At 44.0% G+C, this 24,503-nt stretch overlaps 1 protein-coding gene across 4 annotated transcripts in view; it reads right to left on the bottom strand.

Moving 5' to 3' along the window:
* LOC128869663 (uncharacterized) overlaps nt 1–23,628 on the bottom strand; it is a 74,938-nt gene extending 51,310 nt beyond the window's left edge. For 3 of the 4 annotated variants that reach the window (XM_054112243.1, XM_054112245.1, XM_054112246.1), the window contains exon 1: nt 23,471–23,628. The gene's annotated coding sequence lies outside the window, so the exon portion shown is untranslated. Of the gene's footprint in view, nt 1–23,363; nt 23,383–23,470 lie in introns of those variants that run through there. The other variant, XM_054112244.1, reaches the window with a different exon arrangement.
* Between the last annotated feature and the right edge of the window lie 875 nt (nt 23,629–24,503).

Below are 24,503 nucleotides of genomic sequence, written 5' to 3'. Positions count from 1 at the left end.
CAGTGTTACATTCAATATAAATAGGTATTGATTTATTAACCAGTTCATGTATCAGCTGCAATACTTTGCCACAATTTATCCAAAATGAACCTGTTGTGGTGATTTGGATCTTTTTGATCCCAAATTGCAGGTTTTAAAAATACTGCACTTATAAAATCTTGTGTGTCCATCATCGATAATAGCGAAGAAATTACTAGCCTACAATTTCTACGCTCTTATCGATGATAGCGAGCGAAGAGTGAGTTAGCGCGCTGCTCCGACATGCACACTTCTATTAAAATACATGCATTAATTTTCTACGCTTCGCTCTTATCGACGCTCTTATCGCTTATCGCATCTCTGACATGCACACACCCTAAGACGCACAGGGAGTGGTCCACACGGTATGTGGCCACGTGTTGCTCCTGCCGTCTGGCGTCCCCAGCCCTTACGACTACAACATCGTCTACCGTGCTGACAGTACTATCCGCCACCTCAAACCAAACCTAACGCTTACCAGGAGCTCACCAGAGCAACACAGCTCCCCCACCATACACATACACCAGCCCTCCTGCTCCAACCCAATTGAGGGGTCAAACCAGCTGCTCTTGGATCCCCGCACAGTCTGTTCCGTGAGTCACACCACAGTACCTCGGAATCTGACATCAACCAAATGTCATTCCTGCAATGGCTGGAGCCATTTTCGGAGGTGGTCTGGCCTACGCACCACCCGAGATTGGACACGTTAGTCACGTTCCCTGTTCTAGAGCTCTGCACTCTAGACCGGTAACTACATTGGACTGACAGGGTGTATTAAGCTGCTGAAAAATTGAAAGGTTTCTTAGAGAAATTATTTTTCGGATCACAAACTGAACCTCTTCGAAATTAATTTCGCACGGGGAACCATTTCTCCCCACAGGGACCCTAAAAGAACAGACTGGTCTCTGTTCAATGGGCTTTTCAACAAGATATTGAACAAGTGTAAATTTTTCATTTTATCTGCCGATCAACGACAAGCACGTGGAATTAATAGAGTGGTCCTGTCAGACTGCTTTTAAAAAGGCTTATTCGGTATCTTTTAGCAAGAAAGACTTTCCTCCCTGATGGAAAAGACGCTGATCGTCTTTAAAGAGGAGGTTAGAAGGTTTTTTAATGAATGCTGCCAAATTAAAAACTTTCAATTTTGAATAACCACAAAAAGCTATTACATACGCGAAACGTAATTCTTGGAAGGAGTACTGCGAATCCATTGAAACCGTGAAGGATTCTGCCAGAATAAGCAAGAACGTTTCGAAGGACCACTCCGGCAGAACCCTTGTAAAAAGGGAAGATGGAAAGTGGGATGAATCTGCATCAGAATCCTTGACTATCCTGGTAAATACTAATTTTCCGGAAAATTCTATTGCTACATGCGACATTGTCCACACGAATAGACAGGTAGGGTTACTCGATGTTTTCCTGAAATCTATCCTGTCTGTTGACAAAATCTCCTGGGCAATCAACAATATATTTAAATCTCCTGTGACGATATCTTGCCTGTGATGCTTCAGAAAAAAAATCCTTTGGTGTGTATCACTCTTAATCAAGACCCCGCCAACTAGAATAAAAGGAGGGTTGTTTTCATACCCAAGGCAGGTAGAGCTCACGATTCGACCAAGACTTCAGGCCTATAAGTCGTACCTCATTTATCCTAAAGATGTTAGAAAGATTGATTGATTATCATCTCCGATAACACATCGAATAAGCGCAGCAAGCTACCCTGAAGGGGAAACAGCCTTACACGATGTTGTAGGGATTGTGGAAAAATATCTGGAGGGCAAATAATTTACTTTGCCATTCATAGATATAGAGGGTGCGTTAGGGCGAAGTTGTTGTTGTAGTAGTATTTTCGCCCTGTCAGTGTAGTGTAATTACCGGTCGTCTTCGTCTAGCTCATCTAACGGTAGGCCCAGGAAACTGGCTGTTTCGACGGGTTGGGTCCAGAGGGAGAGGGGTGTTAGATGAGTGGGTTTGTTCTGGCATGTGAAAAGGTGGTTAGTGTCGTGCGGGGTGCCTTCACATGCTGGACATATGTTTAGTATGTCGGGGTCGATTCTGGATAGGTGGGAGTTTAACCTGCTACAGTATCCAGAACGTAATTGTGCCAAGGTTACGCGGGACTCTCGGGGAAGCTGGAGCTCTTCGTCTCCGATGGGTGGTGGTTGGACTCCGATAACGGCATTCGGGGGTCGGGAGCTTAAGAAGGCGGTAAGGGTCTCCCGATGGATGTCGTTAATGGCCTGTCTGTATACTGTCCGATCCTGGAGTGGTCTGTCTGTTTTGTCCAGGATCTCGTCCACGTAGTTGAGGAAGTGTCTCCTGATGTGCCCGGGAGGCGGCTCAGGCTCGAGCAGGTGTCTGCATGGGTGAGACCTACGGTGACACCCTAGCAGAAACTGCTTGCCGAGCATTTTGTTGCGCTCCTTAACAGGGAGCATGTTAGCCTCGTCGTGTAAATGTTGAAGTGGGGACATCAGGAGACATCCTGTCGCGGTCCTAATGGCAGTATTCTGGCAGGTCTGGAGCTTCGTCCACTGCGTATCACATGTTCCAGGCGACCAGACAGGCGCGGCATAGTTGAGAACCGGTCGGCCTATTGCTTTGAAAGTCGACAGCAACAGTCGTTTACTTTAGAGCATAGGCCATCAATGTCATTGCCCGACGCCATTATCGTGCAGTCGTCGGCGTATGAGACCAGTGAGACTCCCTCTGACTGTATCGATATCGAAAGCCTTTTTTAGATCTAACGCTACTAGGACAGTCGTCTCGCAGGGGCGGTTTTGGTTTAGTCCGCGGTTTAACTGGGTATTTATGACGCTGAGTGCCGTGGTGATGCTATGCACTCTACGGAAATCATGCTGGTGTGGGGCTGGAGTCAGGTGTTCTGTGAGGAGTGGGAGTAGAAGGGCTTCAAGTGTCTTCACTACTGGGGAAAGGAGAGTTATCGGACGATAAGACTCCCCTTGGTTGGCGGGTTTCCCAGGCTTCAGTAGTGGGACCACTCTCCCTAATTTCCACTTATCAGGAATGATGAGAGTGGCCATAGACAGATTGAAGACCTTAGTGAGATATTCTACTCCCAATGGGCCCAGTTTTTTCAACATCAGCATGTTTAGTCCGTCGGAGCCGATGGTTTCATATGTTTGATGGCCCCCTGAACCTCGTCGCTGGTGAAAGTAAGCGGTGCACTGTTGTATGGCAGTTTGTGCAACCGTCTGGTGGCACAACGTTCGGATCTGTCGACCGGAGGATGCAGTATATTATAAATTGCCGGCTAAAATAGCTCGCGCATCTCTTCGGGTCCGACGAAGTACGACCGTTGAAGTTGATATCCACCTTGTCGTTGTGCTTCGTCGGGTTCGACAGGGACCTTACGGTGGACCAGAGCTTGCTCACACCAGAGGTGAAGTTACAGGACTTCAGATGCTCTACCCATTTGGTCCGCTGACCGTGGTGACCAGTTGCCGGATCTCCGAATTGAGATCCTTTATTCGAGGATCCCCGGGATCGGCCTGGCGTAGACGGTCACGCTCGTTTGCCATAACGGCTGCTTCGACTGGGAAATTGGGACGTAATTCCCGGATCCGTCCAGCGGGTATGAAGCGAGCCGCGGCGGCTGTGATCGCCTTGCGGAATGCGCGTTCGCCTGCGCGCACATCGGTGGGAGTGGGTAGGGCTGCGAAGATGTTCTCAGTAAATTCCGCGAATCTGGTCCAATCAGCTTTGTTGAAGTTGATGTATGACCGGTGATCCGGGGAAACAAAATCGGCGGGTCTCTCGATCGAGATGATAATGGGCAAGTGGTCTGATGCAAGCGATGGCATAGGTCGCCAGGTTATGCTATTAATCAGACCAGCGCTAGCAATTGTTACGTCGTCGTTTACAGTGCTGAACGTCGAATCGTCTATCTGCTCTGCCAATAGCTGTCCCCTACGATCATTTGGCAGGCTTGAATCGTGATACGCGTTAAAGACACCTACTACCAATCGGTTTTCTCTCCTGATGAGCGCACCAATATCGGGGAGATATCCTGCCGGGCAGCAGGTGACAGGGGGTATGTAAATATTGCCGAGCTCGGCATCACCTGACCGGATAGCTATACCTTGACGTTCTAAGGTGCTGTCCCTGCGGTCGATGCCTTCATCAATAAGACGATACTGCACTGAATGGTGTACTATGAACGCTAGGCCATCACCGTTGTCTCGCTCGCGGTCCTTACGGTGCACATTGTAGCCGTCCCTGGTAATCAGAAGGAGCTAGCGTGCAGTTTTGTCTCCTTGACCGCAGCTATCTTGATTCCGAACCGACTCATGAAGTCGACTATCTCGTCAAGGGTTAGTGCGAAGTCAATTGCCACTGCGTTATATAGACAAGAGGTGGAAAGACCTACCCATCTCTGGTTCTCGCCCCTGCTTGGATGCAGGGCAGTTAATGCGGTCTCAAGAATGTTAATGCGGGCTAAAGTCACTAGATTCGTTCATAGGGGGACGCCGCAGGGTGGTGTTCTTTCGCCCCTACTTTGGCTAGTTGCTACTGACGAAGTTTTGACAATGCTAAATAAGGGTGGGGTTAAGGTAGTAGCATACGCCGATGACGGGGTCCTAAGGGTATCGGGACCGTTTCCCTCAGTCTTGCGATCGTTTACCATCCCCTACACGAAATTTTTGAAAAACGTATTTAATTTTATAGTTATCCTGGTAATATTCATTTTTCGTACTTATACTTTTGACTTGAATTTTAAGTACATTTTATTCGAAATCCCGCATTTCCTTTCATCACGGCAAAGACGATATTTTAAGAAAAAAGGCGTATAAAGAAAATATATCAGCGAACTGAGTATTTTGCTGAAATAAGAAAATAGTTCCCACTTATCATTTATGTTTTACAATTTTTTCTTTACAATTTGATTATGCTTTGAAAAAGTTTTATTTATGATTTGAATAGGCACTAAATGTTTTTTTAGTTAAAACATCGATATTACATATGTTCTTCTAAGCAACACTTGAACGAGTGCTTCGGATCGTTTTCCGACACTACTCGTCATTGTAAGCCGAATATTCTTCTGTATACAAGTACGTCTATTATGATGGATTTATAAAGGTGTTGGTGTTTTGTGTTGGGTGTTTGTTTTATAAATTGGGCCTACGCCAAACTCATTCGACCGCTACGCTTTATAGACTTTTGTGTTAAAACTAAATCTTTCTACTTTTATCCACCGAAGGTTACGAAACACCCCTTTTCCCCATCAAAATGTTTTTCCAACAACTGATCGGTTTTGATATATCCTTTTTGTACAACTGAATTTTTGATTTCTGATTCTTTGCTTGCGCTATATACCCACTAAAATTTTCTTCATTCAGTTGTCTCTTCTAGAAATGGTTAACTTTTCGGTCCCTACCAGGTCTTTACGAATTATATATCCGGTCCATTTGAAATGGCACAGAACAAATTATGCCTGCAATCCTCCTATTGCTCGCTCTCTTCCTGAACTCACATGAGATCTCGAATACTATTGAACTTGAATTTAATTTATTTAAACTATGCTTTTCTGCTGAATTAAACCGTTAATGGGATATATATAAATAACATACGCTACACAGATGATACAACCCTAGTAACAAACAATTATAAACAAAGTGGAAAAACACAGTAAAGACTTCGGGGTAAACATAAATATAAAATAAATAAAACCTAATTTTTTATTGTTAATAAAAGCAGCAGAGACTATTCCTAAGTGAGACTACCAATAGGGGGTATAACAATCTAGCGAGTAAAGAACTTCAAATATCTAGGAGTATGGCTGAACGACCAATGGGACCGTGGTCATGAAATAAGAGGCCGAATAGAAATGGCTAGAGCGGCCGTCATGGAGATAAAAAATATACTGACACGCCGGAACATACCAATTAAATGAAAGACAATATTTTTTAAAATGTTATGTATTGTCAACACTCTTATATGGATGCGAAGTCTAAGCGTTAATAATCATAAGCATACACCGACTAGAAGCCTTCGATATGTGGTGCTATAGAAAAATTATGAGAATAAGCTGGACTGACAAAATATCAAATGACAAAATGCTAAATAGAATGCAAACCTCTAGGAAAAGTCGCTTATTTCGGACATACAACAATATTTTAAAACTGTTGATACAAGGAAAAATTGAAGGACAAAGAGAAATCTGTAGGAAGAAAATGACGTGGCTCAACTACATCAAGGAGTGGACAGGTCTCAAAATAATCGGAGAACTAACAGTGGCAGCGAGAAACCGACACAAATTTAATGACATCGTTAATAATATGACCTTGACAACCGTACGGCTAAGATCAAAACGTTTGCATGTAATCGCGAACATTCAGCATGGATATACCGATTAAGAAGAAGATAAGTAGTCAGTAGGAACAATTGCTTATTCATTCCCTTGGCAGCCGGTTCTACGTTACCGGAACGAGTCGGGTTTTTCCTGACAAGGGTTGGCGCCAAAGTAAACTAGCCCTGTCTAGTGTATCGTATCCCAACCCCAATCTCTCGTTACAGGAGCAATCCCTTGCAGCACGTTTGCTCCGAATACTTCTCTTCAGGGCTGGCGTCGAACCCAACCCTGGACCAGAGGTATTTTACTGCTGCATCTGCCACAAACGGCCCCACCCGAACTCCACCTCGGTTAGGTGCAATAAGTGCAACGGGTGGTGCCATCTTACGACCTGTTCAGGCCTTAAGACTCATAGGGAGTGGTCCACAAGGTATGTGGCCACGAGTTGCTCCCGTCATCAGGCGGCCCTGCCTCAACGGCGCTACAGTCCTCAGTCCCGGCACTTCAAACTGCCGCAACCAACAATACTCCAACGGCGCAACACAACTCAATGCGACTTCGTTTCACCCTGCTACACAGCTCTGCACCCGCAACCGCCCCCTGGGCGCGGCCGCCCGTCAACATCAGGCCACAACAACTTTTGCCGTACGCACAGCAGGGCCAATGCAGACAACACCACGCGTCCCTCAGTTACGATCACACTCCCGAGAAGTTTTAAACTCTTACAACTGAACTGAAACGGACTTACGAGTAAGATTGACGAGATAGTCGACTTCATGAGCCGACACGATATCACGATAGCAGCGGTCCAAGAACCAAACCTGCACGCTAGCTCCCCCCTGATCACCAGGAACGGCTACAACGTGCACAAAAAGGATCGCGAACGAGACCACGGTGGAGGCTTAGCGTTTATAGTCCACCATTCAGTGCAGTATCGTCTCATCGATGAAGGCATCGACCGCAGGGACAGCACCTTAGAATGTCAAGGGGTAGCTGTCCGGTCTGGCGATGCCGAGCTCGAAATCTATAATATTTACATACCCCCTGCCCGGCAGGATATCTCCCCGATATTGGTGCGCTCATCAGGGGAGAAAACCGATTGGTAGTAGGTGACTTCAATATGCGCCACGATCTTTGCCATTCAAGCCTGCCAAACGATCGTAGGGGACAACTATATATTGGCAGAGCAGATAGACGAATGGGTTGGTGCGCGACTACCATTCGGAATTCACAGAGAGAACGTTGGTTCGAATATCGGTGAAAAACCCAAAATTAAGAAAAACATTTTTCTAATAGCGGTCGCCCCTCGGCAGGCAATGGCAAATCTCCAACTGTATTTTTGCCATGAAAAAGCTCCTCATAAAAATATCTGCCGTTCGGAGTCGGCTTGAAACTGTAGGTCCCTCCATTTGTGGAACAACATCAAGACGCACACCACAAATCGGAGGAGGGTGTACGCGCCAGATATATATATATCGATTCGACATTCAGCACTGTGAACGACGACGCCCCCACCAGGGTAGTGGGCAATTGCAGCAGCTCGCCTGACGTAACAATAGCTAGCGCGGGTCTGATAAATAGCATAACGTGGCGACCTATGCTTTCCGCGAATCACCGATCCTATTTTAACTTTAAAAATGCTAATGGGGCCGGCTTCACGGAATTCACTGAAGACATCTTCCCCGCTCGCCCCATTCCCACCGATGTGCACGCAGGCGAACGCGCATTCCGCAAGGTACTCACAGCTGCTGCGACTCGCTTCATCTCAGCTGGAAGGTCCAAGGACATTCGTCCTAATTTCCCAGCCTACGCCAGGTCGATCCCGGGGATCCTCGCATAAGGGATCTCAATTTGAAGATCCGGCAACTGGTAGATCAACATAAGCGGACCAAATGGTTGAGCATCTGAAGACCTGCAGTCTCACCGCTGGTGTGAGTAAGCTCTGGTCCACCGGTAGATCCCTGTCGAACCCGACGAAGCACAATGACAAGGTGGCTATCACCTTCAACGGTTGCACTTCGTCGGACCCGAAGTGATGCGCGAGCTATTTTAGCCGACTTTTTAACGACAGTGATAAACGACAGTGCGCCACTTACTTTCCAGTGATGAGGTTCAGGGGGCCATCAACAAATCAAAATCATCAAAAGCCATTGGCCCTGACGGACTGAACGCGCTGATGTTGAAGCACCTGGGACAAGTGGGAGTCCAATGGCAGCCGGTTCTACGTTACCGGAATGACTCGGGTTTTTATTCCCGACCAAGGGCTGCCGCCCCAGTATACTAGCCCTGTCTATTGTACCGTATTTTACCCTAAATCTTTCGTCACAGGAGCAACTCATTGCAGCCAGTTTGCTCCAAATACTTCTCTTCCGGGCTGGCGTCGAACCCAACCCTGGACCTGAAGTATTCTGCTGCTGCATTTGCCACAAACGGCTCCACCCGAACTCCACCTCGGTTAGGTGTAACCAGTGCAACGGGTGGTGCCATCTTAAGACTTGCTCAGGCCTTAAGACTCACAGGGAGTGGTCCACAAGGTATGTGGCCACGTGTTGCTCCCGCTCACAGGCGGTCACCGCCTCTACGGCTACACTGCCCTCAGTGCCGGCACATCACACTGCCGCCACTAACAACACCTCAACGGTCAGGAGCCCCCAAGAGCAACACAACTCCCTCTCCAACCCACAACCCTCCTGCTCCTACCCCAGTGCGGGGACAAACCAGCAGCTCTTGGTCCCCCGCACAGTCTGCTCCGTGTGCCAGACCGTAGTTCCTCGGAACCTGACAACTGTCCAATGCAATTCTTGCAGTAGCTGGTGTCACTTTCGGAGGTGCTCCGGCCTGCACACCACCCGTGAGTGGACACGCGACTACGTTGCCCCCTGCTGCAGAGCTCTGCACCCGCAACCGCCCCCGTGGCGCGGCCATCTGACAACATCAGGCCACTCCCCATCTTGCGGAACGCACAGCAGGACCAACGCAGACAACATCACGCATCCCTCACCCCCCGAATTACGACGACACTCCCGCGAAGCTTTAAGCTTCTGCAACTGAACTGCAACGGACTCACGAGCAAGATTGACGAGATAGTCGACTTCATGTGTCGGTTCGGAATCAAGATAGCTGCGGTCCAGGAGACAAAACTGCACGCTAGCTCCCCCCTGATTACCAGGGACGGCTACAATGTGCACCGAAAGGACCGCGAGCGAAACAACGGTGGTGGCCTAGCGTTCATAGTACACCATTCAGTGCAGTATCGTCTTATTGATGAAGGCATCGACCGCAGGGACAGCACCTTAGAACGTCAAGGTATAGCTGTCCGGTCAGGCGATGCCGAGCTCGAAATTTACAACATTTACATACCAACTGTCACCTGCTGCCCGGCAGGATATCTCCCCGATATTGGTGCGCTCATCAGGAGAGAAAACCGATTGGTAGTAGGTGACTTTAACGCGCATCACGATCTTTGGCATTCAAGCCTGCCAAATGATCGTAGGGGACAGCTATTGGCAGAGCAGATAGACGATTCGACGTTCAGCACTGTAAACGACGACGCCTCCACTAGGGTAGTGGGCAATTGTAGCAGCTCGCCTGATATAACAATTGCTAGCGCTGGACTGATAAATAGCATAACCTGGCGACCTATGCCATCGCTTGCATCAGACCACTTGCCCATTATCATCTCGATCGAGAGACCCGCCGATTTTGTTTCCCCGGATCACCGGTCATACATCAACTTCAACAAAGCTGATTGGACCAGATTCGCGGAATTTACTGAGAACATCTTCGCAGCCCTACCCACTCCCACCGATGTGCGCGCAGGCGAACGCGCATTCCGCAAGGCGATTACAGCCGCCGCGGCTCGCTTCATACCCGCTGGACGGATCCGGGAATTACGTCCCAATTTCCCAGTCGAAGCAGCCGTTATGGCAAACGAGCGTGACCGTCTACGCCAGGCCGATCCCGGGGATCCTCGAATAAAGGATCTCAATTCGGAGATCCGGCAACTGGTCACCACGGTCAGCGGACCAAATGGGTAGAGCATCTGAAGTCCTGTAACTTCACCTCTGGTGTGAGCAAGCTCTGGTCCACCGTAAGGTCCCTGTCGAACCCGACGAAGCACAACGACAAGGTGGATATCAACTTCAACGGTCGTACTTCGTCGGACCCGAAGAGATGCGCGAGCTATTTTAGCCGGCAATTTATATTGCATCCTCCGGTCGACAGATCTAAACGTTGTGCCACCAGACGGCTGCACAAACTGCCCTACAACAGTGCACCGCTTACTTTCACCAGTGACGAGGTTCAGGGGGCCATCAAACACATGAAACCATCAAAAGCCATTGGCCCCGACGGACTAAACATGCTGATGCTGAAAAAGCTGGGTCCATTGGGAGTAGAATATCTCACAAAGGTCTTCAACCTGTCCATGGCCACTCTCATCATTCCTGATAAGTGGAAATTAGGGAGAGTGGTCCCACTACTGAAGCCTGGGAAACCCGCCAACCCAGGGGAGTCTTATCGTCCGATAACTCTCCTTTCCCCAGTAGTGAAGACACTTGAAGCCCTTCTACTCCCACTCCTCACTGAACACCTGACTCCAGCCCCACACCAGCATGGTTTCCGTAGAGTGCACAGTACCACCACGGCACTCACCGTCATAAACACGCAGGTAAACCGCGGACTAAACCAAAACCGCCCCTGCGAGAGGACTGTCCTAGTAGCGTTGGACCTACAAAAGGCTTTCGACACAGTCAGCCACGCCACGCTACTAGATGACATTTTACAGTCGACACACCCGCCAGGGCTGAAGAGGTGGACCGCGAACTACCTGAGTGGTCGTCACTCGTCGGTAGTATTTCGAGACCAAACCTCAAAACAGAGAAAAATAAAGCAAGGTGTACCGCAGGGTGGTGTCCTTTCACCCTTGCTTTTTAATTTCTATATTTCGAAACTCCCCCAGCCACCAGAGGAAGTCTCACTGGTCTCATATGCCGACGACTGCACGATAATGGCGTCGGGCAATGACATTGATGGCCTAGGTTCAAAAGTAAACGACTACCTCACCCGCCTTTCTCGCTTCTTCACTGCGAGAAACTTAAAACTTTCTCCCACTAAATCCACGGCGACCCTTTTTCCCACCTGGACAAAGGAGGTCAAGCTGCCACTTCAGGTGCACGTCGATGATACCCTAATACCGACGGTTAACAACCCAGAATTTTGGGAGTCACCTTTGACAGCTTGCTCTCCTTCTCGGCGCACACAACCGTTATTGCAACGCGAGTACAGAATCGCAACAAGGTCCTCAAGTCGCTTGCCGGCAGCACTTGGGGCAAAGACAAAGAAATGTTGCTGTCGACTTTCAAAGCAATAGGCCGACCGGTTCTGAACTATGCCGCGCCTGTCTGGTCGCCTGGAACCAGTGATACGCAGTGGACGAAGCTTCAGACCTGCCAGAATACTGCCATCAGGACCGCGACAGAATGTCTCCTGATGTCCCCTATCCAACATTTGCATGACGAGGCGCACATGCTCCCGGTTAAGGAGCACAACAAAATGCTCGGCAAGCAGTTTCTGCTTGGGTGTCACCGTAGGCCTCACCCATGCAGACACCTGCTCGAGCCTGAGCCACCTCCCAGGCACATCAGGAGACACTTCCTCAACTACGTGGACGAGATCCAGGACAAAACGGACAGACCACTCCAGGATCAGACAGTATACAGACAGGCCATTAACGACATCCATCGGGAGACCCTTACCGCCTTCTTAAGCTCCCGACCCCCGAATGCCGTTATCGGAGTCCAACCACCACCTATCGCAGACGAAGAGCTCCAGCTTCCTCGAGAGTCCCGCGTAATCTTGGCACAACTACGTTCTGGATATTGTAGCAGGTTAAACTCCTACCTATCCAGAATCGACCCCGACATACTAAACATATGCCCAGCATGTGAAGGTACCCCGCACGACACTAACCACCTCTTCACATGCCCCATCAAACCCACTCATCTAACACCTCTCTCCCTCTGGACCCAACCCGTCGAAACTGCCAGTTTCCTGGGCCTACCGTTAGATGAGCTAGACGAAGACGACCGGTAATTACACTACACTGACAGGGCGAAGATACTGCTACAACAACAACAACAACAGTGGGAGTAGGATTTCTCACAAGGGTATTCAATCTGTCCATGGCCACTCTCATCATCCCTGACAAGTAGAAAGCAGGGAGAGTGGTCTCACTACTGAAGCCTGGGAAACCCGCCAACCAAGGGGAGTCTTATTGTCGGATAACTCTCCTTTTTCCAATAGTGAAGACTCTTGAGGCCCTTCTACCCCCACTCTTTACGAAACACCTGACCCCACCTTACACCCGCGGCCTCAACCAAAACCGCCCCTGCGAGAGGACTGTCCTAGTAGCGTTAGATCTAAAAAAGGCTTTCGATATCGATACAGTCAGCCACGCCACACTACTAGATGACATTTTACAGTCGACACTCACGCCAGGTCTGAAGAGGTGGACCGCGAACTACCTGAGTGGTCGTCATTCGTCGGTGATATTTCGAGACCAAACATCTAAACAGAGGAAAATAAAGCAAGGTGTACCGCAGTGTGGAGGAGGTCAACCTACAACTCAAGGTGAAAGTCGATAATATACCAATTCTGACGGTTAAAAACCCCAAAATGTTGGGAGTTACCTTTGACACCTTGCTCTCCTTCTCAGCGCATACAGCCGCTATTGCAACTAAAGTACAGAATCGCAACAAGGTTCTCAAGTCACTCGCCGGGAGCACTTGGGGCAAAGACAAGGAAATGTTGCTGTCGACTTTTAAGGCAATAGGCCGACCGGTTCTAAACTATGCTGCGCCTCTTAGTCCAGTCAAAAGAGACAAAAAAATAGCCAACTAAGTAGGGGGGTAGGGTCACAAAATCGAAATTTTTTTTCTTCACGCATCTTATAGTAAATCATTTCAAGAATGTTGTGTCAAAATTTTAAGTGGATCGGAGCAGAACTCTCAAAGTTATAGCCTTTGTAGGCACTCTACCTCGAATGCGGAGCATAGATAATTTTTCAGAGTTATTTTTTCAAACGCGTTTTTCCCGAAACGACTTCTTAAAAGTCGGTGCCAATCACAACTCCGAAACTATTCAACCGATTCTTTTCAAATTTGGCACACGTTTTCTAAATCAAGCATTTCGTCATACTTTAACTGAAAAATTCGACTTTTTTGGTTTCAGATGATTCTACGACGAATGCCGATTGTGCCGACATATCTCCAAAAAAACTCTGTCATGGGCTTATTTGTCAATATTTTATTATTAATATTTTTTAAAAACTTATTGAAAAGATGTACAATAACATGCAACTGATTTTATTAAAGTATCTTAAGCCATATTTCTGTAAAAAATTCAAAAAAAAAGTGTTTTTTTTTAGCGCTAAACCCTACCACCCCCTTAAAATTTTGTCTCACACCATAAGTGTGCTAACTCACCAAACCCCTACACTATCTAACCCACGGGTACCGAGTCAGACACAGCCCTAACCCCTAGAAACAACCCCTACCATACCGCAAGCAAGTGTAGGGGTGTGGTGAGTCAGCACACTTATGGTGTGAGACAAAATTTTAAGAAAAATAAGACTCAATTCAAGAAAATTAGTAATCAACTATATCATGTCTATGTTATCTCAATCGATTTTCAGGTGTAGGAAAATTTAGAAACATGAAAATTTCAAAATGCGATATCTCAGCGAAAAAAAAATGATATTTGAGCAAGCTCAACGCCATTTGAAAAAAGAAAGCTTGTATTTAAAGATGCCATCCTTTAATTTTGGTGAAAGAAAACATCTGCAAGGCTACATAACCTCAAATATGGGCAAAAACGGTATTTTTTTACACTTCTTAGGCCAGATTTGGATTCAGCGCATCATAAACCTTCGGAAATATATAGTCTGGTTTTTGGGGCCGAATGTTGGTTAAATTTTGTCGGCCTGTGTAATCATGTACGCGCTTCGCTAATGTAATGGTTGCTCCGCTTAGCAGCTCAAAATCATAAGATTAAATGAAGATAGCGAAAAAAACTTATAGACAAAAATGTTCACAAAAGAATGCTCTATAAAAAAGCTCTGATGTATATTTTCCATAAAATCAATAAAAAAAAAAGTTATTACGCTTGAAAAAAATTCATCCCTTAATTTTTCGCGTAATTTTGTTTATAACTTCTTTATGATTAATTTTACAATAAAAGTATTTAACAAAATTTTCGTAACTTTCGAAATTCACGAGATAATCGCAAAAAACCAGTTGCACCCTTATTTCCAAGATGGCGGCCGCGGGACACAACCCCCGACCCCGAAAACTCAAACTTAAGTTCACAGTGATGGGCTTTACATAATAAAACCATAAACTCGCATACTCCTAAAATTACTAAGGTAAATCTTCTTTTGACTGGACTATCTCTGGTCGCCTGGAACCAGTGATTCGCAGTGGACGAAGATTCGGACCTGCCAAAACACTGAATTAAGGACCGCGACAGGATGTCTTTTGATGCCACCAATACAACAACTACATGATGAGGTCCTTATGCTGCCTGTTAAGGTGCATCAAAAATTGCTCAGGTCTCACCCATGCAGACACCTGCTCGAGCCTGAGCCACCGCCCAGGCACATCAGGATGCATTTCCTCAACTACGCGGCCGAGATCTTAGACAAAACAAACAGACATCTACTGGATCGGACAGTGTACAGACAGGCCATAAACGACATCCATCGGGAGATTCTCACCACCTTCTTAAGCTCCTGACCCCCGAATGCCGTTATCGGAGTCCAACCACCACCAATCGCAGACGAAGAGCTCCAATTTCCCCGAGAGTCCCGCGTAACCTTGGCACAATTACGTTCTGGATATTGTAGCAGGTTAAACTCCTACTTGTCCAGAATTGACCCCGACATACTAAACATATGTCCAGCATGTGAAGGCACCCCGCACGACACTAACCATCTTTTCACATGTCCCATTAAACCCACTCATCTAACACCCCTCTACCTCTGGACCGTTGAAACAGCTAGTTTCCTGGGCCTACCGTTAGATGGGCTAGACGAAGACGACCGGTGATTACGCAACACTGACAGGGCAAAGGTACTGCTACAACAACAAAACATTCTTATTGATTTCAGAAATAAATTAATTGCTTTGGAACATATATGTTGATGACACTTTAGTATGGATAGCGCTGACGTTTTTAAATAAGTCTGGCAATGAGTCCGTGCATATCAACGCATCTTCTCTAGGACTGAATTGTATCTTAATGTAAAATTGAGTAGCGTGAAAATAAACGATATTATCTGCGTTCAATACGAGTTCAGGTCTTACTGACACTACTCACATGTAAATTAATTTTATGAGGAAATGAGGAATAGTTTTATCAAACACCGATAACAGCGGTACTTGTTCGCTGCATAAAAGATAGCTTTCCAAGAAAAATGTAGTATACTAAGAAAAACTGAGAAGAATGTTGCCTTAGCATAGAATCATAAATTGGAGCCCACCACTGCATTTGTATTTGAGTATATGTATGTAAGTATTCTAACTAATTATAGCAAGGAGATTAGGAAAGCAACGAAGGGTAGTTTTAGGCAATTCTGCGGCGTGTCTCCACAAATCTATGGCTAAGGAGAGAGTTGATATTAAAATAGGTATCAAAACACAGATGGCAGATATGCATGCAATGAGTTAGTCAAGTGCAATTCTTGCAATGGCTGCTGGCACTTTCGGAGATGCTCTGGCCTGCGCACCACCCGTGAGGGGGCAATTGACCACGTTGCCCCCTGCTGTAGAGCCCTGCACCCACAACCGCTCCCCGAGGCGCGGCCGCACACCATCATCAGGCCGCAACAACAAGACACGTGTCCCTCACACCCCGTGTTACGACAGTAATACGATCGTAGGGGACTGCTTTTGGCACTCCAAATAGACGACTCGACATTCTAAACAGTGAGCGCCGCCGCCCACTCCAAGATAGTGGGCAATTCTAACAGCTCGCCAATTGCAGAACCTGGCGACCTATGCTTTCGCTTGCTTCAGACCTCTTGCCCATTATCGTATCGATTGAGAGACCTGCCGACTCCGCTTCCGCGAATCACCGATCATACAGTAATTTCAACAAAGCTAATTGGGCCTGCTTCGCGGAATTTACCGAGGACAACTTCGCCGCTCTCCCCATCCCCACCGATGTGTGCGTAGGTGAACGCGCATTCCGTATTCATAAACATTCCCCATAGTTACATAAGGGGAATGCTGCTGGAGTGACAGTCCTATCTTTGGCTATAAGATAGAGTGGAATGAGTCCAGTGACCATTTGCGCTTCCTATAAGCATAAATTAATTGTTACTGACTGTTACTTAAAAAAGAAGAAACAAATATATTTTTCTCACATTTTTTCCTTGCTTTCTCTACGAATATCCACAACACAATGAGTTGCCGATGCCAAATATAACAATATCATTGAACCGCACTCTACATTATTGACATATTACGATAATGCCGAACCCCGTTGAATGTGAGTATAACTCCTGTCGCATCCAGACGGCAGCTACCATAAAAGGGTTAAGTCCCATTACCGGTTACGAATTTCGAAAATCATAGATTTACGATGAATGAAACTTTTACCTGAAATGTTGAGGTATCGTTCGAGATTTAGAAGTTAAAAAATGTCTAATGCTTTATTTATTTATTAACGGCCTTTTAAGGATAGAAAAAGACATTTAATAGATTATTATTTTCAATTTCTATATACTAAAGGGTTTTCCAATAAGAGGTATTATTTTGATATTCAAAGAAAAATGCTATTTTTTAACATACATGATCGGATGTTTATTTCATTATAAAGAGGAAGGTATGCCGTTAATACGTCAGGCCAACGACTACCACGAGCACGCTTACAGGACAATATCCTTTTCTTGAAATTCTCATAACCGAATTGCAAAGTGGCTGCTCTATGTCCTCGAAAGACTCACGAATTCCATCTTTGAGATCTTGAATCGAGCCTGGGCTGTTGGCGTAGACCTTTCACGTGGCCCCAAAGAAAAAAGTCACAAGGTATATTAATAAATCGCAAGATCTTGGTGGACAATTGTGATCACCTCTTGGAGAGATAACACGGTCCGGAAACTTTTCCCGTAAAAGATCAATGGTTTCGTTGCTTGTGTGGCACGTAGCGTCGTCTTGTTGAAAATAAACGTTGTACAGATAAATACTATCCAATTCCGGCAATAAAAAATCGTTAATCATCTCTCGATAGCGCAATCCCTTTATATTGAGCAATATTAAACTGACACAAAATATTTTTAAAATTATTTTATTATACATTTTTAATCCTAAATAACATGGATATTGCATAACATTTTCCAATCGCACATTTTCCTCTTACATTACATTTTACTGGTGCGAAATCAGTTTTCGAGAGTCTCTAGTAGCGAAATGACTAGAATCTTTCCTACCAAGCGCTGATATTCAGCGTTCTACTCTGTTTAGATTGCAGAAACTGCCCTTTTGTGATATTTCCTGTAAGACACCGAAAATTTTTGTAGAACCTTACGGCGGTTTTCTTGTAGGATACCGTCATTATCGACTTCATGTTCGGTTATACTAAATTTGTCTCTTGACCACCTTGGACTTCCAAGCAAAAAAAAGTATAGTAAATGTCAATACCAGATATGTTTTTATCGCGCGTTTTGTTAACTTTTTTGTTATTGAAATTGTGAAATGCTTAATATTGTAATTAGTAATACAGAGTACCACATTATCACATCGATGGCCTGTGCTCCAAAGTGAACAACTACCTCACCGACCTTTCTCGCTTTTTCACTGCGAGGAATCTACAACTTTCCCCCACTAAGTCCACGGCGGCCCTCTTTACTACCTGGACAGAGGAGGTCAAATTGCCCCTCATATTCTCTATTTTCGCTACTTAAACTTTCTCCTAACTCCTGTTTTAACCATACTTTCTGTCGTATTCGGTTTTTAAATGATAGGTAAGGAAAATTTCACCCGGGCAGAGATACCACTTTGTATCGTTTCCACGACAGTCGGTTCTACGTTACCGAAACGACCCGGATTAATATCCGGCCAAGGACTGTCACTCCAGCAGCATTCCCCGTATGTAGGTAGGGGGGATGTTTATGCTGCTACAACAACAACAACAACCACTTTGTATATGATTCGCGTACTAAGTAGGCTAAAATCTGGACTAAAAATATGTCATCTCAACGCTCAGAGTTTTCCATCTAAAATTGATGAATTCCGATATATTTTTGAGTCTTCTGATGTAGATGTTGTGTGTGTATCTGAAACATGGTTCTCTACGTGCCATAGTGACGATTCGTTTTGTGTTAATGGCTATAAAACTTTCCGTTTAGATAGAGCCAAGCGTGGTGGCGGCGTTGCAATGTTTGTCAAAAATAGTCAGTCTTGCTCCCTCAAGTGTATTTCGGAAACTACGAACCTAATAGAATATATTTTCCTTTAATTAAAACTATGTATGACAAAATACCTATTGGCTGCGTATATAGACCTAACAAATACATCGACTACGCATCATTTGTTTGATTTCATCGAAAATTTGTCTCTTAATTATAATAATATCGTTGTAGCAGATTTTATCAGCGACCTGCTATGTGAAAATGAGTTCGTGTTACCCATGCGGAGCTTGGGTTTGTTCCCGCTAACGGTTCTATGCCTACAAATTTCACCCAAACTAGTAGCTCTTTGCTAGATATATTTTTTATTAACGATACCGCTAAAATTTTCCTATTTCACCAGCTTTCTGTGCCAGGTTTTTCTGAGCACGGTTTTATTTTCATGACATTTGACTTCCAATTGACCTATGACACTAAACACTATTCGTACCGTGATTTTCTACGCATAGATTATAAGCTTATTGAAGGGGCTGTGGAGGAAATTGACTGGGGATGTATCCGTAACTTAATATAATATCTTGTATTGAGCAAATTAACTTCATTGAAGAAAACAGTAATTCGCTCTTTGATCGCTTCGTACCACTTGTACACAAACCAGTAAATGATAAAAACCGACCATGGTTCAACAACCATATTAAACCCCTGATTTACAAACGCAACAAAGCGTATCGCAAATGGAAGAGTTTCAGAACTTCGGAAACCTATAACACCTTTAAGGCTTGCAGACGAAATGTTAACAAATTATTAGATTAAGTTAACTAAAATACTATGAACAACAGCTTAGCACTGCAGTGGGTTCGAAGCAGACGTGGAACAGAATTCGTGAGATCGGGATTGGGAACAAAAATCAGTCCATATTCGATGTATGTGATGTTAATGTAAATGTACTAAATGAGAAATTTGTGTGCTTGCCCGGCTCTGTTAATAATATATGTTATGATAATTACAATTATAATCTTAACGTTGTGATGTCCAGTTTTTGTTTTGAATGCGTTGATGATTGTGAGGAGTCCATACTTAGTGTCAAGTCGAATGCGGCCGGCCTGGATGGTATTCCTCCAAAATTTCTAAAATGCCTGTTACCAAAGATCTTAAAATATCTTACCAAGGCTCTGAATACCATCTTAACTACGTCAATCTTTCCCAACTCTTGGAACAGAGCCAAAATCATACCAATTAAGAAACCGAATGGAGACCACCGCCCGATTGTAAAGGCACCCCGCACGACACTAACCACCTTTTCACATGCCCCCTAAAACCGACTCATCTAACACTCCTCTCCCTCTGGACCCATCCCGTCGAAACAGCATGTTTCCTGGGCCTGCCTCTAGATGAGCTAGACGAAGACGACCGGTGATATGCCCGACACTGGCGAGGTTCTATTACTTTTAACAAACAAACAAACCGCCCGATTGCAATACTGCAGTTCTTATCAAAAGTTCTTGAGCGTATTATGCATCGCCAGATAAACACGTTTCTAAATAATAACGCCTTGGTGAACACATTGCAGTCGGGGTTTAGATGCAGTAGGAGCTGCATCACAGCACTCCTAAAAGTGTCTGATGACATAAGGCTCAACATTGACAAAAAGCATGTGACTTTTCTAATCCTACTTAACCATTCCAAGGCACATGACTCTGTAGACCATAACCTTTTAATCTTGAAGCTTAAAAACTTATTTAGCTTTTCAACGTCGGCTTTAACTCTTATGGAAACATATCTTAGCGACCGATTACAAGCAGTATGTGGTGATTATATATTAGCATACCCAACTCTCTACCTATAACCAGAGGTGTACCTCAAGGCTCTATCCTTGGCCCTCTTTTAATTGACTTTTACATTAATTATTTGTGACCGATTACAAGCAGTATGTGGTGATAATAGCATACCCAACTTTCTACCTATAACCAGAGGTGTACCTCAAGGCTCTATCCTTGGCCCTCTTTTAATTGACTTTTACATTAATTATTTGTTCTGTGTGATTAAATATAGTGATGCCCATGTACATATATGCCAATGACGTTCAATTATATGTTAGTTGTCCCGTTAGCTGTATTGATATTTGCATAAGTAATTTGAATTCTGACTTGAGCCTCACAAGCAAGTGGGCTTCTGACAACGGATTAATTCTTAATCCTGATAAGTCCCAATATATCGTTATATGCAAAAAATATATCAAGCTCGATGGCTATACAGAAGTCAAACTAAATGACGCTGTGATTAAATATGTGGACTTTGTTAAACATTTAGGGGTTACATTTAATAGAATTTTGACATGAAACGCCCAAAAATAAATTGTTTCGCTACCTTGCCGAAAATTGCTGCATGAACTCAAATGGTTTCACATTATTTAAATCTCTTCCAATTAATCGCTACTCCTACTACTACTATTTTTACCTTACTTTCCTTTTTTATTTAATACCTTCTCCAACATCAACTTCTTTACCACTAGCTGCAATTCTAATTATAATTTTGATTTTACTGTTAATCCTTTTATGTAAACTATTCTTAAGGTCAATCATTGTAAAAAATAACCTATTGTTGTATGTTTGACTTTAATAAAAAATAAATAAATAAATAAGATAAACGTCGGACACACCAATTTCTACTGTAAAGAATCCCAAGCTTTTAGGTGTAACCTTCGACAGTTTGCTCTCCTTCTCTGCGCACACAACCGGAATTGCCCCTATAGTCTAGTATAGTAAATCGGAAAGAAGGGAAAATCACTTGCCGGCAGCACTTGTGGCAGAGACAAAGAATCGTTTCCACGACAGTCGGTTCTACGTTACCGAAACGACCCGGATTAATATCCGGCCAAGGACTGTCACTCCAGCAGCATTCCCCGTATGTAAGTATGGGGCAATTGGCCGGCCGGTTCTAAACTATGTTGCGCCTGTCTGGTCGTCTGGAACCAGTGACACGCAGTGGATAAAGCTTCAGACATGCCAAAACACTGCCATTCGGACAGCAAAGGGTGTCCTCCTGTTGTCCCCAATACAACATCTTCATGACGAGGCCCGTATTCTACCTTAGAAGGAGCATAACAAACTGCTCAGCAAGCAGTTCCTGTTTCACCCTTGTAGACACGTGCTTCAGCCCGAGCCACCTCCCAGGCACGTCAGGAGTGACCTACTAAACTACGCCGAGGGGATCCAGGACAAAACTAACAGACATCAACTAGACCACACAGTGTTTAGACAGTCATTATCGAGATTCACCGTGAGACTGTTACCACCTTCTTAAGCTCCCGTCCACCGAATGCTGCAATCAGAGTCCAACCACCACCTAGAGCAGATGAAGAGCTCCAGCTTCCCCGTGAGACCCGCGTAACACTGGCACAATTACGTTCTGGATATTGTAGCAGGTTAAACTGTTACTTATCCAGAATTGACCCCCGACATACCAAACATATGTTCGGCATGTGATGGCACCCCGCACGACACTAACCACCTTTTCACATACCCTTTAAAAGTTACTCTCCCTCTGGACCCAACCTGTCGAAACTGCATGTTCCCTGGACCTACCTTTAGATGAGCCAGACGAAGACGAGCGGTGATATACCCTTCACTGACGGGGCTTGTATTACTGCTACAACAACCACATTACCACACATAATTATTATCATATATTAAAATTGTGACCAAGACACATCATTTGGTACACATTCCGATTAATTTTGACATGCGGGTCATATATTATATCATCACCGAATCATGGGTGCGCTCCCAAGCTTAAAATATTTTAATATTTTATGGTAAATTAGCGAAAGGCCGTTGGCTACCATCACCAGTGCAGTGTATTAGATCTGTTGTTTTCGACTCGGACAAGAGTTGTTTTTACAATGTAAAACTTTCATGACATTTCAAATATTTAGGGGGTTGATCTTCGATATGCACGTTAAGGTATATAGAATCAACTCGTATTTCAGTGAGTAGTATACCTAAATTTCGATCAGCAAGAGGATAAGTGTTTCTATCCATCTCGAAATTTTCATATCGCACAAAACATTACCCAATAAGTTTAGGGGACGCTGCTGAACTGAATTTTTTGGCCGGATATAAATCCGACAATTTCAGGTAACATAGACCCGGTTGTCATGCCATTACGTCTTGGGTTTTAACACACGGAAACGGTATGGCATAAAAATAAACAAGTCACTGAAGTTACTGACAATAAAACTAATTTATGTCCAAGAATTTTAAAATTCATATTTCCTTTTAAAAAAACTCAAATTTCAGTTATTGACCTATATCTTTCCAAGTCTATAAATCTTTACATCTCCACGCCTGCAACGTGACAAGACAGTAAGTGTAAATATCTTTAATGTTACCCGTGCTATTTAAGTTTTATATGATAGAAAATAGAGTTCGAATTGTCCCATGTATACACACCATCCAAGCCGATTTATATGTACATATCTAAGAACGCGCCCATTCATTATGTATGTTCTGAAATATCGCACTGAAATCCAGTTTTCTGTTTTTATAAATAAACTAAGCAATAAATAAATAAAACATTTTCAAGAAAATGTTGCACAATAAAACAAACCAATTTTCGTATCCATACCCTTTCACCGGTATACATGTACATACAAATACTTGAGTTCTAGTATTTTCAATTATATTATCGTAGACATCTATAAATTTTTAAATAGTTAATATAGTTTCACTTACTCTATTTGATATATCAATTTTCTTACTGCAAATTTATTTATATTTTACAATTATCAGGCATATCATATACATAACATGTACACTCTAAGCCCTATTAACTTTTACACCACGATGTTAGAACCAAACTAATTGGGCTTAAAAACAAACTACCGACAGGGTACCAAAAATCAGCTAAACAATGTATCGATATTCAACCAAAATGTGTATATTATATTTTCAAAGAACTAGCAACCCTAAAAACGGTATTAACGACTCTAATGCTGCAAACAGTCAACGGCATATCGTAGTCCCTTACCGCAGCCCCTAGAGAGCACAAAATTGAGCAAAACTCATCCCGTAGAGAACAACTGCGTTCTTTTAGTTACATATTTACACAATACATCGGTTTGTGTGCATATGTGTTTGGTTGTATCAACACAATTTTGCCATTGATATTTTTGCTAACACACTTTTCCACACATTTGCGTTATCAGTTACAACTTTTCATTGTTTAATAAACCAAAGAAAAACACCAAGAAATGAAAATAGTTACTTTATCTAAAATTAACATAATTCAACATTGCTTTTAAGTTATTTTAACAAAAATTAAAATTTTTCCGAGTTTATTTTGCAAATGATTTCGAAATGTACTGTTTGGCAACACTGTGTGGTGAGAGAGCAATCAGCTAACACGGTTTTACGGGAATTTTCAAAAATCCTGCGATAAAATCTACGATACTACAACACGGAGATGAAGTAATTATTCATTTACATGGGGTTCTCATTAGTTGGATCGTAACAGCTATCGGGGACTGCGTTTACGTTGGTGACTGTTTGCGGCATAAGACAGAGAACGTATTAGAGTTTGTAGTTCGTTGTACTGTATATTAAACGTTTGAGCAATTTGCTAAAACTTCCGTATTTATGTATGGATACATATATACCTACATATATTAATCGGTTGAGAGACCTTGCATATCACGGTACCTTAAAATAACAAAGTAATCTAACTTCTTATTCTTGTTTACAAATTATGACACTTTTTTAGCTTTCT

Source organism: Anastrepha ludens, chromosome X (assembly GCF_028408465.1).
Source record: "Anastrepha ludens isolate Willacy chromosome X, idAnaLude1.1, whole genome shotgun sequence".
In the NCBI taxonomy this organism is placed as follows: Eukaryota; Metazoa; Arthropoda; class Insecta; order Diptera; family Tephritidae; genus Anastrepha; species Anastrepha ludens.
Note: the sequence above shows the minus strand (reverse complement) of the source record. Positions and strands in the feature narration are given on the sequence as shown.